A 21,634-nucleotide genomic window follows, 5' to 3' on the forward strand; every position below is an offset into this window, starting at 1 on the left:
AGGATGGTTGTGGCAAATCAAGAGACTACTTTCTTTGGACTATGGAGCATTTGAAAATATGGAAGAGGAGAAGTTTTCTTATTATTCTATTGAAAATATGGTAATATATGGAAATAAGATAGCATACCAAAATGCAAAAAATAAAATTTAAAAAAAAAAAAAAAAAAACCCACATTGTTGTAGATGGAAATTCATTTGATGAAATATGAAAATAATAATAATAATAAATATAGAGTTAGGCTCAAATAAGTTTAGTATCGACTAATCATTGAGTCAAGATCTAATCCTAAATTTTATAGGATAAAAAAAAGGCATCGTAACCTAATTCTAATCCTAAAAGAAATAGGTAAACACAAGGTCATTCTTCAAGTAAATACATTATTATAATCCACAAGAGTTAATTAAACTGTTGACTTCGTTATTTTACTATTCTCCATCGTTGCTTTAGTCTTGGAGCCTTTTTTTTTAGGTCATATTTTCTCCAAATTACAAATTTACTCCATGTAAAGGTTTGATGAGATTTTCCTAATTGCCTAAATCTTAATATGCATCAACGCACGATGCTCCGAACATCTATTACTTCATCTCTTCAGGCTATTTGTAATGAAAAAAAAAAAGAACAATGTAAAATTAGGATAGGAATAGGTTAGAGTAACACATTTCCTTATTTGAAACAATGTTTGGGTAATTGAGAATGAGATGAACTTATTTCTTTGTTATCCCATGAAAGATGTTAAATTATTCCCTTCCAAAAAAAAGAGTGAGTCTCCTCTCCTCTCTTTTTAACACATTTCCTCTCTTTTTAATATAGTACTTTATTTTTTTATGTATGTATTTATTTTATTTTATTAAATTAAATTAGTTAATACAGTTAATTAAATTTGTTATCAACAAAAACCCATTATTTTTATTATTATTTTTTAGTGCATTAAATTAATTATTCTGCAATAAATTAATTTTTTTAGTACAGCAATAAGTTAATTTATAAGAATATACACTTAATTCTTACACGTAATAAATGGTGTGTAATTTTCATAGAAACTTATACAACTAATTACGAAAACAAAGAACTCATTAATTCATAATATATTTAATCAATTAGTTACCATTATTAATAATCTATTATAGGGATTTAAAAAAAATGTTATAATTAATAATTTTAATCATTGGTTATTTATAATTATTTAACTATTAATTTTGATTATTCTATAATAATATTTCATAATTATGTAAGATTTCTAAAATCAATTTCATATTATCTTATTCTTAAACATTTTATGTATCATTGACGCCCGGGATTTGAACCAAGATTCAATAATGTCATATATTCTTGCTTTGTCTTAAACAATTTAAAACAGTGGAGATTATCCTCTCAAACTAACACAGATCCTTTCAGCGTGTTTTGTCCTCATTTACATGTTTCTTAGAAAATTTCGTAAGAGATCATCCAACATAAAATTGTTTAAAGCTAAGGACACTTAACTTTAAAGTTTCTATGATTGAGTCAACGAAAAGGAAGGTGTACCATATTAGTTTAGGTAGTAACTATCAATTATGTCAAACCTTTCGTAATCTCTCTTTTATATCTTCAAGATCGATCTTAGTGCATTCATGTACTCTTCCCGAACTTGAGCATTACATCTTATTTTCAGGTATATGTTATTGATGGACATGTGGTAAAATATCAAACTAAATGCCCGTTAAAAAATAGAAAAAGACAAAGAAAAAGAAAAATATCTTATGAAAATAATTAAGAAGGATTCATTCATCTGTAGCCTATCTCCCAAGACTTAAAACACATCTACAAAACCATTATTAATTTAAGTGAGTTCCATTCCCCTTGAAGAATAATATTGATAGTTTTACTCAATAAAAGAACTTTTAAGATTTAGGATAATGTTTAAACTTAACGAATGAAAGTGGTTTAAAGCATCTTACAATTGCTTCGAGGTAGTAATTAAAAAAATATAAAGAATCGTTGGGAATGCGACCAAAGTCTCACATTAGTTAGATAAGAGGAAAATCATGGGTATATAAGTGAGGATGACTATCTTCATTGGTACAAGGTCTTTTGGGGTGAAACAAAAAACAAAGCCATGGGTATTTATGTCCAAAGTGGACAATATCATACCATTGTGAAGATAGTTTGAGGGTCGTTGTCCCCTATCAAGTGATATCAGAGTCATGCTCATGAATTAACCATGCTCGGTAGAACAAAGATGTATAGTGGAGCATGTTAGACAAATGGATGAATGTTTGATGGGAGGCTCAGTGGTCATTTACAAAATGATTTCTAACCGTGCCTAAATTTTTTTGTTGATTTGTTATTAAACTAAGTTTCAAAGTTGTTTTATTTTGTTACCAAAAACTAAATTTGTTATAGAAAAAAAAAAACTAAATCAGTATCATTTCTACATTATTGTTATGAAAATTAATAGAAAAAATGAATTAATTTAGTATTACAAAAGATAAAATTTCATTTTAAAATGAATATATTAAATGTTTCATTCAAAATTATCATAAAAATTAATTTATGATACACTAGAGGTCGTACATTCTACAAAATAACCTCTAAAAAATAGAAAAAAAAAATATACAAATTACCCAACTGCACGCAAAACGCCCCTAACATTACCATAACATTAATAACCATGGGATTTAATTTCTCATATAATTGTTTTTAAGCTTGACCACTTATTATAAAATTAATTTGCATGTATTCATATAAAATTTTAAATTAATTCAAGTAATTTCACTCACAACATCTATAGGTTTCCTCTTCAAATAGTTTTTTTTTTTTTTTAATTAAGAATTCAAAACTATTTGTGTAGAAGAACTTTCTCCTTTATTAATTTAAAAAATGGTAGAGGCTTTGGCTCTTCACTTAATTACCTCCTTTTTTTTAGATTCAAAAGAACTTTTGGGAAGAACATAAGTGACTCTTGACTAGGATTATATATCCAAAACAAAGTTCGCTCTTGATCAAATTTCGCATATCTTTTAGTAGTAGCGTCGCTTTAATGCCTAAATATATAACTTTTGACAATATATAGATGAGAGAATCGAACTTTTGACTTTAAACTTAATAATACAAACATCAATTGATTTTCACATCTATAATTTGGAAAATAACTGAAAAGTTAAGCACATATGAATAAAACTATATACATATATCACTCTTTTCCTCTGCAAAAACATGTAATTTTGAAAAGAATTGAGATTGTGTTTTTACTTCTAGTATCAGATAGGTTTGAGTTTATATATATAAGCACATATGTATGAGTAATAACTTCAAATGCACCAAGAAATAGTTGTCCAAAAACTATTATAGTAAAAATTATTTTTGAAAAGGACCCAATAGAGCTATATGTTTAAGTAAGTACAAACAAAAGCTAATACTTTGTCCTTTGACTAGTACCTCTCATTGGTACCATATGGTACTTTGGTTTTGTCTCATAGAAATTGCTTCTTCTTTATAGATGAAATTTAAATATATACAACTAATTTTGATAGGTTAATTTCAACTTTACATGCATTGCTCCCACATGGCTATTGTTTCCTAATTTCTTTGGTTCTAGAATACACAAATAGGTAGATACACGAATAGACAATATTCTTCGTGGAATATAGATTTTCAACTAATATAGAGATAATATGTTATGATTCGAATTTTCAGCTCTATTATTCCTAAACAAAATTATTTATTTATATAATATTAAAATAAAGTTGTATTTTAAAATGATTTAAATTATATAGATGTATATTGTGAGAGGATCTTACTCTTGTTTTTGTTTAGTTTTCTTTGAGGAAAATTGCATGTGTGTCATATTTTATATTATTAAAGTTAAGGGTCATTTAAGATGTGTCTTTATTTTGGATAGTGGGTAAATTAGGAGAGATTTGAAACTTATGCATGTTGGCTAAGAAATTTGTATTCAATGGAGAAATGATGAGTTTATTTCTTTTGGGAAAAAAAGTTGTAAAAAGGAAAATAATTAATTTGTGTTTGTGGGATGATGTATATGATGGGTTTAAATGGGCATGAGAGTGACCTCACCATAAACCCACATGGTCATTGTAAAACAAATTTGATTTTTTTTTAAAAAAAGAGTCAATTAAATAGGTAGTTGGTAACTATTTATGTGTTTTTCTAGTAAAGTTAGAAGTTGAAATTTTAAATTTGAACTCTGCTATTACCTACATTCATATACTATACCAATAATTTGAATGTCTAAATTTTATATTTATTTCATTTTATTTCTAAAATTGAAGGATTTTGGTTTAATACGTAAATAATGTTGTAGCCTAACAACTTTGTATAAACGACAAAATGTTCTTAATTTCATTTAAACTTTTTTTTTTTTTAGCTAGCTTCAAATATTTAGAATGTGTTGATAGAGTGTAATAGTTAAAATCATTTTTGTAAATATGTATGTAATCCCATCGAAATATGTTGTTAATCATTCAAATTTTGAATTGTATTTAATTGTAATTGATTTTGATAGTCAAAATACTTTAAAATCCAATATAAAAAAATTAAATAAAAAGAAAAAAATGCCTATAAAATATTTATTGACCATATAAATTAATATAACATAGGTGCCAATGCGAAGCTTTTATTTAAATAATAATAGCCGGTACTAAATTGGCTTCTTATACCAAGAGTTCAAATTTCAAGTCTATAGAATTATTAAGTCGCTTCTAGAAGCAATAATAATCTCCTTGCAGCATGAATCCATGTGCTAGATAAAGGCATTTGTTATAGAAGAAAATAATTGAGAAATTGACCATTAGCTAGATGAATGGGTCCAACTAAAGCACTAGGTTTTCTCATGGCGTTTGCAATTTTACTTAAACAACGGTGAAGTTTCATTGCAGAAGCGTGATTGTTTCAATTTTTTAATTTTCACATAATATAAAAAACTAAAAGACAAGATTACACAAAATTTCAGAAAAATTACAACATGTAATTAAAGAAGAAATTTAGGGTTAGAATAACATACCCTTGAAGAATCGAATTTCTTCACGAATCCGCTTCTCTGAATTGATTACGATCAATCACGAACCCTCAAACCAATAACTAACAAAGCAGACACCACCACAATTGTTTCCTCTGTATTCTCCTTAGGGTGGTGTGAGAATATCAGGAGTGTGTGGGCTCTGAAAAAATTTGGAAAAGGGAGAGAAGATTTTGAGAGGAGAAATTTCTTAGAGAAAATTTTTTGAGAAGAATTAAGAGAGAGCTTCTACAATCCTATTCCACATACCTTTTGTGAAGAAGAAGAAAAAAAAAATTTCAACTACCCAACTCCTCATGTTTTTTCAAGAGATACTCAAGGGGAGGGAAGTTATTTCACTCCCTTTAATTTTTAAAATTAAATTAAAATTAATTTTAATTTAAATAACAATTATATATATAATAACTAATTTATTATATATATAACTATATGTTATATCATATATGACATATGACCTATAGTTTTTATATTGTATCAAATACACTATATCCTATAGTTTTAATTCTCTTAATAATTTGTGGTATTTAATATAAATCACATTTATACTAAATTCATGAATCATATTCAAATTTTATTTTTCTCTAAATAAACTTTATACTATAATGTATAAAATACATTATACTAATCATATCATATATAATTAATTTAAATTAATTATATCACATATAATTAATTTTCTTAATTAATTTGAACAACTCAAATTAATGCAAAACTAATCCTCAATAATCCCTGGTGAGTTATAGAGGAGGCCTTATGGACCTATAGATTGAAGCTTCGATGGTATTCGAATAATAATTAATTAAACTTCTTTAATTAAATTATTCAACATCCATTAACTGTCGATCACTCTACTAAAGACCGACAACTACACTCTTTGCACTACAAATATATTTTTGTGCCCATTCGATATGACCAGTCAATAACGCGATGACCCTTCACAAATTACTCGTAAGTATAATTGGGCCAAAATTATCATTTTGCCCCTGTAATTACATCTAACTCCTTAAGTACCACTGATCCATCTAATGAACAATAAGTCATAGTCCAACTATGACCAAACCCCTCTCGGGCCAAGAAAGAGTGTGACATCACATTGTTCAAGCCCCTAAATCAGCCCTTAAGGGAGTAATTTATCTATTTGTCCAGACGTTAGGAAAAGAGTGAATTCCATCTTATTTAGCTGTGTAACCAGCTCCCCAATCAGACGAATCTCCAAAATGGTAGGCTTATTGAGTCGGCGATCTAGCCACTTTCACCCATACAAATCAAGGGATCACCTTCATAGGTAGGAGTTCACAACTCACTCAAGATTCAAGTCATGTCATCTATGGTGATCATCCTGGTGAAATGTAAATCTCTATTATTGATAGTGTTATATAATGAGACTAATCATTTCATGGTCGGACTTATACAAACTCCTTTGTTTAGAATACCTTCGCTCACATGTCTCCACATGAATGATCAAAACCAAATCATTTGTAGCACTTTACTGATGCGATACACAAGTAACAAACGAAAGCAAATATAATCAATAAATACTCTTAATTACATTTAATTTGAGTTCAAAAGCATGCTACTATAGAAAAACACAAATGGGTTTCAAGTTTCACATACCTTTGATGAATCCTCCCTAATCCAAGCTACTCTTCACGTTGATTCAGATTCAAATTGATGGTGAACCACCAAGAGATCTTCTCTACTATTCTCAGCCTTGAATTTGAGTGGTGGAACTCTAATTTGAGTGGATTTGTGAGGTGAATGTTATTGGGTTTTTTTTTTTTTTGGAGGAAGAAGATGAAGTCTGAAAAACCAATTTTTCAACATAATCTTATCTTTCTTCTTTCATTTTCAGTGCTTTTGAACAATTCTATCCATGCAAGCACTCATGCTGAAACCAAAAGCCAGCAGCTGTTTCAAAAAACATGGTGGAATTTGGTGTCAATTAGATGGTAGGACACCTCCTCCTTGAAGGAGACGTGGGAAAAACCCACTTAACCGCCAAACTTCTAATTTTCAATTATTTTATTATTCCAATTAATTTTATAATTAATTAGAACAATTTGACTAAATCTCAATTAATCAAATTCTAAAAATTTCAAAATCCAATTTCTCAAATTGAATCTAAAATTGAAAATCAATTTTATTTTTTTTCATTAATTAAATATATTTAATTAATTAATTAATTTAATATCAAATATTAAATTAATCACACACCTAATTTTAAACATGAATCCTATCCATGTAATTAATATTTAAATCAATATTTAAATATTATAAACTCTCTAATTTCATTTAATTTCAATAAATTAAACATTAATTATTTCAAATATAATCATACAAACCCTAATTTGAATTTGAACTTATTAAAATTAAAACCCTAATTTTAATTTAAACATTTTCAAACTAAAATCCGATTTGAACAATTCAAATTGATATTATTCCAAATTCACTCAATTTATTAATTCAAGATATTCATGTTTTATAAGCTAGTAGAGGGACCTTATGGACCTATAGAACATGAGCTCCAACGATATAAGATTAATTGGCTAAAACTTTTTAGACAAAATTAATCTATTTTTGTTAACTATCAAGTCACGCCACTATAGCTCAATAGTTGCATTCTCCTCACTGTAGATATATTTTTGTCCATATGATTTAACCATAATCAGTAAATCGACTCTTCACAAGTTGTCCGTAATAACGGCTGGGTCAATACGTTGTTTTACCCTCGATATTACGTCTTATTCCTTAAGTTCTGACTGATCCTCTAGTGAACAATTGGTTAATGATCCAATCACTAAACCCGATCCCTCTCAAGCCAGTGAGAGGGTGGAGCCCCTTATTCAAGACTTGGATTTAATACTTAAGAGAACAAAATTTCTCCGAGTAGGTGTGAATTCCATCTTGCACCTTATGTCCTCAGCTATCTACCTGGTCTTATCTCTAAAATGGGAGGCTTATTGAGTCGGCGCTGTTGTGCCAACCCTCAACCATGCAAATCTAAGGATAATCCCGAATAAACAGAGGTTCATAGTTAGTTTAGGATTGAGATCGAGTTACCTAGGTCATCTAAACAAAATAGTCAATCTTAAATAGTAAACAACATTTATAAAGTAAGAGTGATTTATTTCTTGGTCTTATCTTATGCAAACTCATTACATAGGACACCCCTACTCCTCATGTCAATACATGAACGAATTAGGATCACTTCGTTTGTAGCACCAACAACTTGTAACCGCTACAGAGTAGGCCGCATCCCATAGTGTTACCAGAATAAGGCATCCAACCTTATTCGTATACTATAGACCGTTTTGGCTATTTACTCGAACTTAATCCATCTATATGTCTTTATATAAAGTTCAAGTATTCATGTAATAGCCATGGATCTTAGTTTATTGGATTTAGACTTTATGAATGCAATTTAAAAAAAAAAAATCAATAACAACTTTATTGAAGAAATGTTGAATAACTTTTTTATTAATAATAGGATGTCTCTACCTACATGTTTAAGCTACATAAGATAACCTTGGATGTTAGTTTATTGGTTTGTAGGTTAATGCTACTAAATCAAATAAAACATCTTATATTTTATTAGATAAATAAAATGGTTGTACATTACAATTACAAACGACAAGACCCATAAGATTTAGGGCATCAACCCTAACAATCTCCCACTTGTCCTAAAGCTAGTGGGATGTACAATATGAAAGTCACAATAATATAAAAGTACACACAAAACAATAAACTAGGGCATAATACGCGCCAAGTACAAAATCTTCTACTTGCCCAAGACTAGATGTGGCCTGTCCCCTAGACCCATACTCTATAGATGACCCTCGAACACCTTAGTCGTGAGGGCCTTTATAAATGGATCGGCAACATTGTGCTCTAAAGCTATTTGCATGACGATCACGTCCCCTCGATGAACAATCTCTTGAGTGAGATGATACTCCTAGGCTCTTGGGAATTAGCCACAACATCATTATTATCACAATAAAAGGTGATGGACTTAGACATGTCTAGAACCACTTCCAGATCAGTCGGAAATTTCCTGAAGCACACAACTTCCTTAGTAGCTTCACAAGTCATTACCTACTCAGCCTCCATAGTGGAGCCAGTAATGCACCCTTGCTTGGTGCTTCTTCAGACTACTGCCTCCCCATTAAGAGTGAACACTGATCCTGATGTGGATTTCCTAGAATCCTTATCAGTTTTAAAATCAGATTATGTGTATCCTGTAAGGATCAAATCCTTAGAATCATACACGAGCATGTAGTCCCTTGTTCTTTATAGATACTTAAGGATGTTCTTAACAGCAGTCCAGTGATCAAATCCTGGATTAGACTGATATCTACTGACTATCCCCACTGCATAGTAGATGCCAAGTATGAAAGAGTTAAATAACATGTAGTAGAAGTATCAAAGATCCATAAGCATTCAAATTCACTAATTTTGGCAAAAACTAAAGCATGCTTTTCTAAAAAAATGGGTTTTAAGATCATACCTTTGAACTCCAAGAAAACGCAGTAGTCTTCACTTGATATCACCGTGAACCATCTCAAAGCCTTCCCTACTATCCTCTTAGAGCTTTAGGTAGATTTTGGGACTCAAGAACAGCTTGAAGAAGTGAAGAACCAAGAAGAACTCACAACAACCGAACAAAGAAGACAGTCTTCTTCTCACAGAAATTTTTCTCAAAAAATTATGCATTCATCCCTTTAAAATGACTCCAATATTCTTTATATATGGTACATGAACATGCAAAGAAGTGGAGTGCAAGGCTTGCAGCTCATGCTTGAAGAATCAATGTAGAGAGGATAATGGCCTTTGTGTGAGCATGAAGGTGAAGGTAGTGGAAAAAAACTCATTTTCCATTTTGTGCAAGATGCAAAATGAATTTCCATTTTACTTTTAAAAAATAAAATGATTTTAAAACCATTTTAATTGAAAATTGATTTTCTTTAATTAATTTCATAAATTAATTTAAAATATTAATTAATTTATATCAAATATTAAATTAATTTTTGCACAATATTCATCTTCATATATTTAAATCATATTTAAATATATATTCTCTTGTTCCGTTTAATTTGAATGTTTCAAATTAATTTCTCAAACTACCCTAAAGCTTATCCATTTACGAGCTAGTAGGGGGATCTCGCAGACCTACAGATCATGGGCTCCAACGATTCGAGATTAATCGGTTAAACTCATTAGTCTGATCTAACCCCCATTTGTTAACTAATGGGATACTCCACTATAGCCCATAGTTGAAATCCCCTCACTGCAGATATATTATGTCCACTTAATAACCATAATCAGTAAGTCGATCCTTTACAGGTTGTTAGTAATCACAGTTAGGTCAAAAATACCATTTTACCCCTGTGAATACATCTTGGTCTTTAAGTTCCTACTGATCCTCTAATGAACAATTCTGATTCATAGTCTCTATGAATTAAATCCTTTATCTATCATGAGAAGGCGGGGCCCCGATTGTTCAAGACCTAGAGTCAGTACTTAAGAGTATACCTATCTGCTAACCCTAAATAGGGTAGGAGTGAATTCCATCTTGCAAGGCTATGTCCCCAGCTATTCATCCGGTATTATTTCCAAAATGGTAAGCTTATAGAGCAGTGTTATTGGACTACTCTCACCGTTTGCAGATCAAAGGATAATCCCGAACAAACAGGAGCTCATAGCTAGCTCAGGATTAAGATCGAGTTAACCTAGATTATATTATAAATGAAATAGTTAGTTTTAACAGTAAACGACCGTTATAAAGAAAAGTGACTATTTTCGTGGTCTAGTCTATATGCAAATTCATTGCATAGGATGCCCTCACTCTCATGTCTCAACATAAACTATTTGTGGATCACATCGTTTGTAGCACCTTACAACTTCTTGTAACAACTACAGAGTGGGCCACATCCAATAGTGTTACCAGGATGAGATACCTAATTTCATCCATATACTTATTAGACTATTTAAGCTATATACTGTCAACTTGATCCTGTTTATATCACTACATAAAGTTACAGCATTCAAACTATAGCCAAGGATGCATAATCAACAAATCATTATTATTGATAAAATAGAATGTTTAACACGAACTGCGAGTTCTAGGACATTCCCAACAAAGTATAGTACATAACATCGCATACATAAGGCTACCAAAAGCCGATGCATAAGGAATCCATCTTATTTCCTCAACCTTTTGAGGTGTCTTAGGACATTGTTCCTTCGACAATATAACTCCATGCCTGAAAGAGAGTAAACCTCTCTTAGTGTTCTGCATTAAAAATGTGATTAGCATCTTGTCAATGTACGATGCTTGAGACAGGGCTAGTGTTTTGTTCTTTCAATCTTTAAAGATCTGAATGCCCAAAACAAACTACGCCTCTCCCAAATATTTCATTTGGAATTGGGTTGCTAGCCAATTCTTAATTTCAGTTAGTAGACCTACATCATTTTAAACGGGTAGGATATCATCTACATATAACACAAGAAAAGCGACTAAACTGTTGATGATTTTCATTTAAACACAAGATTCATCAACATTTTGATCAAAGCCATGAGATTTGATCGCAGTATCGAATCTTATATTCCAAGATCGAGAAGCTTGCTTCAATCCATAAATAGACCGATTCAATTTGCAAACCTTTTGCTCTTGACCTTGGGTTATGAATCCCTCAGGTTGCTCCATATAAATGGTCTCTTCAAAATTGCCATTTAGAAAAGAAATCTTAACGTCCATTTTTCAAATCTCATAGTCATAATATGAGGCAATGGATAAAAGTATTAGGATAGACTTCAACATAGCAACAGGTGAGAACGTCTCCTCATAATCGACTCCTTTAACTTGGGTATAATCCTTTACCACAAGTCTAGCTTTGAGGGTTTGCACCTTTCCATCTGCACTCGTTTTCTCTTATAGATCCACTTGCAACCTATAGGTTTAACCCCATCAAGTTTATCTACAAGATTCCAAACAGAATTGAAGTTCATAGACTTGATTTCGAGATCCATAGCTTTGATCTACTAATATTTATCAACATCTTCCATTTCCTATTTGTAAGACAATAGATCCTCAACATCTCTGGCAGTTATGATAGTTAGTGTTTCTATTAAACCCATATAACAAACAGGTGGATTCGTAACCCTCTCACTACATTGAGGCTCCCTTAACATTTGAAGAGGATTTGACCTACTAGATGATCCAACTTCAGCAACTCTTGTTGAGGTATTGGATTCTTCAACAATTCTTGTTGAAGGTTCAGTAGTTTAATTGGAAAGTTCACTTAATACACTCTTACTGTGGGGCTTATGCTCCCTTATGTGGTCCTCTTCTAAAAATGTAGTGTTTGTCGACACAAACACTTTATTTTCTTTACAGTCGTAGAAGTAACCACCTCTCGTTCCTTTAGGGAAACCTACAAATAGGCACAAAATTGAACGAGGTTCTAATTTCTTAGGATTTTCCTCAAGCACATGTGATGGGCATTCCCAAATCCTGAAATTGCGTAAATTACCTTTATGACCATTCCATAAATCTAAAGGTGTTCCAGTAATGCATTTAGATGGAATACATTTCAAAATGTAAGCTGCAATCTATACTGCATAACCCAAAAACAAGTTAAGTAGAGAAGCATAATTGATCATACACCGAACCATGTCCAATAGGGTTCGATTTCTCCTTTCTAATACACCATTCTATTGAGGTGTACCAAGTGTCAATAGTTAGGATATAATTCCATGTTCTATCAAATAGTCTTGGAATTTTAAATCCAAATACTCTCCACCTTGATCAGATCAAAATATTTTAATGGTTTTATTTAATGCGTTTTCAACTGCAGCCTTGTACTCCTTAAACTTTCTAAGGGCTTTAGACTTATATTGCATTAAATAAATATACCCATATCTAGAATAATCATCAGTAAAATTGATGAAATATTCAAACCTTCCTCTTGTCTTACCATTCATCGGACCACAGAGGTCTGGATGTACAAGTTCTAAGGGTTTTTTGGCCCTATGATCTTTTCCAGTAAAAGATCATTTAGTCATTTTTCCTTCAAAGCATGACTCATACATAGGTAATGAACTTTTTTTCTAACTCAAATAGAAGTCCATTCTTGACCAGCCCCTCAATTCTATTGAGATTTTGTGTTCTAATCTCAGGTGCCAAAGATGGGCAATTTCCTTAGGAGAAATTTTAAGTCTTTTATTCTGAGTTGCCAAAGTTTTAAATAGCTCAGTATCTAGGAAGGATTTAGTTGCTAATGGTTTTAGCACATAAAGATTATCTTCTAACTTAGCAGAACAAATATTTATACCATTTGTAAATAAACACTTTATTTACATTAAATGAAACATAATATTTTTGTTCTAGTAAACACTTTAAAGAAATTAAGTTCCTGTTTATTCAGGAACAACATTTACATTTTCTAACAAAATATAATTTTTCTGTAAAATAAGTTGGAGTTCTTCCACTTTCAAAGTTGAGATGACGTGCCCAGTTCCAACACGCATTCTCATCTCCCCAGCCTCCAGTTGCCACCAGGAACTAATACCCTAAAATGAAGAGCAAACATGGTTAGTGGCGCCTGAATCTATTATCCTAGCCGAATCATCATTCTCCATTAAACAAGTCATCAAAACAAGTAAATCACATTTACCTTGCTTGGCTTTCTTATTTTATGCTAAGTATTAGGGATAGTTCCTTTTCCAATGTCCCTGCTGGTTACAATGGAAATAGATTCTCTTTGCAGACTTAGCCCTATTGCCCCTTTGGACAACAACTGATGGGTTAGTTTTTCCCTTTCCACCTTTCTTCTTCTTCCATTTTTTGGTGTCAGAAGAAGAAGACAAAAGCTTAGTTTCAGAGGTCGAACCTCTATAGAACTTCTTAAAGGATGAGGCAGCATTTGCCTCACCCTTTTGTTCCTTGGTTTTCATCAAGGATTGGAAAGTTTGTAACTCATTGAGCAAGGTGGTCAGGTTGTAGTCAATCTTGTTCATAACAACATTATTACGGAATTAAAGGAAACTTTCAGGTAAAGATTCTAGTATGAAGCTAACCTGACTGACCTTGTCGATGACAGAATCATTCATCTCTACCACGTTAAAGTGACCCTTTTTTCCTTCTCTCCATCATTTCAAATGGTGAACCTCTTCGTTGGCATTGAACCATCATTTTGAGAACGTGTTCTCTAACAGATGCCCCCTCTTGCATACGGGCATTGAAGATGTTTTTCAGACTGTCGTGCCTTAGTTGTGCAGATGGTTATCCGAACATCCCTCACAGGGACTCCATGATCTCACGTGTTGTGATCATGGGCTCATGCTTCTTGGCCAAGACTTCAGAATGGCTTGTCAAGATATACGCTCGGGCCTTCTCATTTGCCCGTATCCAACACTCATATGCTTCTCGAATGTTTCAAGAAGCATTTTCGGTAGAAACATGAGGAAAATCCTCCATTAGGACAAATCTTAGTTCATCAATGATTAATATTGTGTTGATTATATTTTTCCATGTAGTGTAATTTTTGTCCGTAAGTTTGTCGGTGGCGAGTAAATTTAGTGTTGCGGAAGTCATTATGAAATTTTTTGAAACATACAATTTATTTATATTAGTATTCAAGCATTACCCATTTGGAAAAACCAATCAAATTTAGCAAAATAAATTTAATTCATCATATGTGACATCTACTTTGCAATGATGTTTCAGTAAGGCAGGGTAAAAGCCCTCATAGAGTGATCAAGTACCCTTCATTGAAATGAGACCATCTCAACCAATATATGAAACAACTCATTATTACTGTAAATATCAGTCACTATTGTTTGGTCCATAAATTGTTAACTGGCTTAACATTTTCTTGTAAGTGTAACTCCTCATTTTAGATTCTAGAGTTCTGCCCCAATGAGCTAATCATAGGGAAAAACAGATTAGGGCAAAAACTAAAGCAATCCTAACCTTTTTGGAGTTTGAGTAAAAAGGCATGCAAATGCCATCCGTAGGGGGGACAAGAAAAGGTGCCTTGAGGCCGAGCATGAAAATTTACTACAAACTAATGAGAAAGACTAGGGGATGTGTTGACATACATCCCGCTCCCACTTACTATAAACACTCTTTCCATTCACTTTTGTATTGACCTATACAAACATTATCTATAGGGGACCACAAGCAAAGTGCCTCAAAACCGAGTATAGATCTCAGAGTATGAACTTATAAAAAGAAACAAGAAAATAAAAAAATGAAGTATCATATACTATATTTTCCTCCCACTGAGTGTTTTACCTAGGGTTATTTAACTTAGAAAAATATGGCTATTTATTTTACTAAGTGATTGTTTAAATTTGCTCAAAAGTAACAATACTTTGGATAGTTAAACAACTTTGATTAATGTCTAATAAACATTTTAATAAACCTTAATCAATAACTGCATGCTTGTAGCAAATCTATCTAATTCATCTTTCCAGGTCAGTTCCCAGGTAGGGATGTTCTATTTTCGTCAGTTTAAATACCCCAACCTAGACAAAACTAACCTTAGATAAAAGGTCCCTTATAGATACATTTGTTGCAAATTTAATCTTTTAATTAAAACCAATTTGATCCTTGTAAACTGATTAAAGATTAATCTTATTTCTAATCTCATTAGAAATGTGATCTTGGGTCTATTTGAATCATGTTTTAAAACTATTTTAAAAAGGATTTTTAACCTAAAGTTTGCATGCAATTTTGAATTATTGATTTTAATTTTAATTTCATTTAATTATAATTTTTATAAAAGAAATGAAATAAATTAAAACTAATCATTGTATGTGATAAAGCATATTTAGTTAAATTATAACAATTATAAAATAACTAAAGTAATGACATGCTTCATATAATTCCATTTCATTACTTAACATACATAACACTTATATACTAAAATAATGAAATAATTAATAACATACAAACATCCATACATCCAACTATATATTATAACACTTATAATATAAATGATGCATGACTATGTTATTAATGCATGCAAACATATATTATAACATTTATATTATATGATGCATGAGCATGCTATAAAATTAAATCAATCAACTATATATTATAACATTTATAATATAAATGATGCATGAATAATGCATAACCTATGGTGGAATTTTATTATATAGCATATATTATGACATATAATTATATAAATTAAACTGTACGTCATATGCATAATTTAAACAACAATTATTAGACCAAGATCGGACTCCTAAACAATTAATTAAATTAATATTATATTTATATTAATTTAATTAATTAACAAACTAATTATTACAAAATTAATAGCCAACCAGTTCAAAATAGGTGAACCGGGCCTTAAATCGCACGATCTAGACTGTCCAACACCCAACCGCCCTCGAACTGCTCGAACCAAGCAAACCAGACACGAACCCGATGCAACTTGAACCAAACCGTGCGAAAATCGAAAAAAAATGGTCTCGGAGCGTTGAAACGCTACGAAAAATTCTTCTGTTTGTCATTCACACCGTTGCAACGCTATGGCACATCGTTGCAATGCTACTGTACACAGTAGCCATTGTACAGTTGCGAAATTCGTCAATCATTCTCCAATTTTGGCCTCGTTTTCTCCAAAAAAACACCTGAATGATCACAAACAACTCAAAACATTTAAATCACAGACTCCATTGCAATTAAATGCTCAAAACACCATGCCCTTACAGACCAATTTATAAAAATAAAGTAGTAAAACAAGAATCCACTCTCGAAATTATACAATAATTGCAAACCATTCACAAAACTATTCATCTCATGAACAAAATTTACAAAATGCATAGCCACTATAAAACTGTAAAAGTATTTTAGAAAAAAAAAATAAAAATTGGGACAAAAACCACACTCTGATACCAATTGAAAGAATGATGAAGTTCCATTGCGAAAGTGGGATCGTCCCAGTTTTTTAATTTTCACATAACAAGATTATGCAAAATTTCAGAAAAATTACAGCATGCAATTGAAGAAGAAATTTGGGATTAGACATAACATACCCTTGAAGAACCAAATTTCTTCACGAATCCTCTTCTCTGAATTGATCACGACCAATCACGAACCCTCAAACCAAGAATTGACAAAGAGGACGCCACCACAATTGTTTCCTCAGGGTGAAAATATCAGGAGTGTGTTGGCTCTGAAAAAATTTGGAAGAGGGAGAGAAGATTTTGAGAGGGGAAATTTCTCAAAGAAAAATTGTGAGAAGAATTGGGAGAGAGCATCTACAATCCTATTCCACGAACCTTTTGTGAAGAAGAAGAAAAAAACACTTTCATTCAATTGTCCCACTCCTTATGTTTTCTTAAAGAAAATTAAGGGGAAGGAAGTTATTTCCCTCCCTTTAATTTTGAAAATTAAATTAAAAATAATTTTAATTTAAATAACAATTATATATAATAACTAATTTATTTTATGTATATATAATTATATGTTATATATATAACATATAACATATAGTTTCTATATTGTATCAAATACAATATAACGACCCGACCCCCTAGGACTTAGGTTAGGCTGTTACTAAATACATGCATGCATGGAACTCAAAATGCTAATTAAATAAGGTAAGTTAAAAAGACTTTCATTAAATTCAAATACTAAATCAATAGTAGGGTACCCATAAATCATAAAGGACAATAAATAAGTCTGAAAAACGATTCTTAAAAGTAAGTTTTAAACATCAAAACAAAAAATTAAGAGAAACATGAAAAGAACTCTAAATCTCATGATGTGGAAGCGTAAAAACTAGTCTCAGTGTCTTGATCACAAATATCGCTTGTCCATTGTTGGTGCATCTTTACCCTTACTTGAAACAAAAACATGAGAAAGAATGAGTATAAAATACTCAGTAAGTAACCCCACTACTGGGGTCACGCTGGGCATCTATGTCCTCTAGATACCCACCTCTGGTGAAACATATAAACTACTCTAGTCCTCATGGGACACATATACACATGAAACAAGAAGGAGACTGAGTCCTATCCTACTATAGTTAAATACATCCACTACCTCTGGTGAATCCCGAAAGAGACACAAACTGGTGAATCCCGAAGGAAACAAAAATTGGTGAATCCCGAAGGAAACATAAACTCTAATGGACATCTAACTAACAGTAAGGACATTTACACAGTCTCAACATCATAATCATCACTGTACGAATCTATGACATACATATAAACCTCAACATCATGACTCTACAACATACACATATACCTCAACATCATAGTTCTACAACATACATGTATACCTCAACATCATAGTTCTACAACATACATGTATACCTCAACATCATCAGATCAAATTCAACCATGGAAGCACATACCATCTCATACTAGCATTTAAGTGTCTATGTGCATAAATAAATAATTCGGATCTTATAACAGAACATACTTTGATCATGTTATACTATCAATCTATCATGTTGTCATTCTGCCATACATTCATTTATCATGCTAGCATACATCTAATGTCTGGCCCGTGGGCAGTCCCAGTAGTAAGATTACTTATCTCGAAACAAAATCTAACAAAAAGTAATCCACACCCTCCTTTAACTTAGTAAAATTCTTGAATCACACCCTGAATCAAAATCAGAATTAAGTCTGACGTTTAGGATTAAATTCCAAATACGAAAGTACCTCATATGCAACAAAACAACTTACCCAAACTATGTGATGATTCAAAAATCTGTTCCAAGCTTAGCACGGAGATACCAATCTATTCATAACCCAAATTTTGGAATTTAAAACCAATTTCCAACATATTAACCCATTCTGAAGAGTTTCAAGTTCACATTACTCATCAAACATGCTCCAAAATTCCCTAGAGCCGAACTATAATCTTATTGGACAGTGGGTTCTAACACCTTGAAACTTGAATCCAAGCTTCACAAGATAAACATTATACTAAATTAAATCCAAACCTAAAGAGTGACTAAACTCATCCAAGAAAATACAAACTTTAAATCTTACCCCAGATTCCAAGTTCTAGTAAAAACCCCATGGAATGATGGCGAAGGTCAAACCGACGGCTGGTTAGAAATGACAACGAGCAGCGGCAGAGACTGGCTTGGGCTCAGGCGACAGTAGCTTAGACGATCGCTCGGCTAGACGGATCGAATCAGCGACAGAGCCGGATGGATCTGGTGTGCGACTAATGAACGAAACGCCCTCTACTGGGCGACGCAACCGTGAACGAAGGATGGCGGCTCGAGCTAGGGAGGCAGTGCTAGGCCAGCAGTCGACGAATGGTGGTCGGCTGGGCAGCAACGACGGCGGCCACGCAATGAAGGGGTAGGGGTCGACTAGGGCACGTATGGTGAGGTTGAAGAAGGAGAGAAATTTTGAGAAAGGGGGCGCCGGATTGCGTAAGGAAGAAAGGGGGAGTTTGATTTTTATAAAATAATAATAATAATTAAATAAAAAAGGAAATAAGTATAATTACATCTAATTTCTTTCCTTATTCCACTTTATACATTAAATTCATTTCCGTTTCAAAAGAAAATTAATTCTTGTCATTAATTTCCAATTTGAATAATTTCACGCCAACAATTAAATTCCCGCACTTACACTTGAAGTCCAAAATTCCAAAAATACCCTCCAACTAATAACAATTATTGAAATTCCAATTAATAAAGTTACTGAAATTACATTGTTACTAAAAAATGTGCGGGGTTTTACATACAATATATCCTATAGTTTTAATTCTCTCTATCATTTATGGTATCTTTTATAAATCACATTTATACTAAATTCAATTATATGAATCTCATCCATATAATTAATATTTAAATCATATTCAAATTTAATTCCTCTCTAGATAAATTTTATACTATAATGTATCAAATACATTATACTAATTATATCATATATAATTAATTTAAATTCCCTCAATTAATTTGAACAATTCAAATTAATTCAAAATTAATTTTCAATAATTTCTGTCGAGCTACAGAGGGATTGAATAATTAATTAAACTCCTTTAATTAAATTATTCAATATCCATTAACTACCGGTCACTCCACTAAAAACGACAATTGTACTCTTCATACTGCAAATATATTTCTATATCCATTAGATATAGCTAACCAATAGCGCGATGATCCTTCACAAATTACTCATAAGTATAGTTGGACCAAAATTACCATTTTGCTCATGTAGTTACATCTAGCTTCTTAAGTGCAACTAATCCCTCTAATGAACAATAAGTCATAGTTCAACTATGACTAAACCTTAGGCTAAGAGAGGGTGTGGCACCACATTGTTCAAACCTCAAAATCAGCCCTTAAGGAGCAATTTATCTACTTACCCAGACATTAGGAAATGAGTGAATTCTATTTTGTGTAGCTGTGTTCCCAGCTCCCCAATCCGAAGAATCTCCAAAATAGTAGGCTTATTGAGTTGGCATTTTGGCCACTCTCACCCATACAAATTAAAGGACTGTCTTCATATGCAGGAGTTCACAACTCACTCATGATTCACGTCATGTCAACTATGGTCATCTTTGTGAAATGTAAATCTCTATTATTAATGGTATTATATAATGAGACTAATCATTCCGTGGTCCGATCTTATACAAACTCGTATGTATAGAATACCCTCACTCATATGTCTCCATATGAATGATCAGGATTAGATCATTTGTAGCACTTTACAACAACTATAACATCTACAAAACGGGTCGTATTCATAGTGTCACAAAGATAAAGTACCCAACCTTATCCATCTACTACAGACCAGTTAGGTTATCACTTAAACAAGATCCACCTGTATGTTTCTACATACATGTGTAAACTACAGAAGATAACCTTGGATGTTAGTTTATTAGTTTGTGAGTTAATGCTACTAAATGTCGATAAAACATCTCTTATTTTATTAAATAAATAAAATGTTTGTACATTACAATTACAAACTACAGAACCCACGAGATTTAGGACATCAACTCCAACATTTACCTCACAAACTATTGGAAGATTGATGGAGAGAATTTATTTAAAAAACTATGTGTGTTAGATATATGAATTGTTTTCTAATAGTGGGATATCACGAAGGTCAAAGTTGATTTAAATTAATCGAAATGCATGTTTGTACTATAAAGATTCATTTTAGATTATGTTTCGATTTGCCTATCAGTGTACATTGGTTCTTTGATTTAAAGGATTTGAAAATCTAAGATCGTTATGATAGAAAAATAATATGATTGAGATTGAATTATGTAGAATTAGCTGGAAAATGTAGGAGTGCGTTTCAAAGTGGACTTACCTATGAACTATAATGCATAGATAAAATGAACACCTTAGAAGAAATATAATAGGAAATAGAGAAATAAAAACCAATAGAATTTGTACTATCATTCGTCTCAAACTTTAGACTACATCTAATTTTCCAAAATTATAGGTTCTACTAAAATTTATACTATGTCTAATTTTTTCGGTTTTGTGATATCTAGAAATACTGATGGTTGTATTTCAAGGTTACAAACTTTAATGTTGCTCTATCTTTTTCGTCTTGCACTAACATCCGATACTTATTGTCAAATTGAAATCATCCCCTTTTAGAATTTTAGAGTA

At 31.7% G+C, this 21,634-nt stretch overlaps 1 long non-coding RNA gene across 1 annotated transcript; it reads right to left on the reverse strand.

The window, feature by feature from the left end:
• Positions 1-16,230: 16,230 nt before the first annotated feature.
• On the reverse strand, positions 16,231-19,419 carry LOC150033828 (uncharacterized). The gene is made up of 3 exons (XR_016532433.1): positions 19,038-19,419; positions 17,067-17,206; positions 16,231-16,661 (listed from the first exon to the last, which is right to left on the reverse strand). It is a non-coding gene; the product is annotated as an uncharacterized LOC150033828 (long non-coding RNA).
• Between the last annotated feature and the right edge of the window lie 2,215 nt (positions 19,420-21,634).

This window comes from Benincasa hispida, chromosome 9 (assembly GCF_027475165.1).
Source record: "Benincasa hispida cultivar pf3 chromosome 9, pf3_genome.v1.1, whole genome shotgun sequence".
Lineage (NCBI taxonomy): Eukaryota > Viridiplantae > Streptophyta > Magnoliopsida > Cucurbitales > Cucurbitaceae > Benincasa > Benincasa hispida.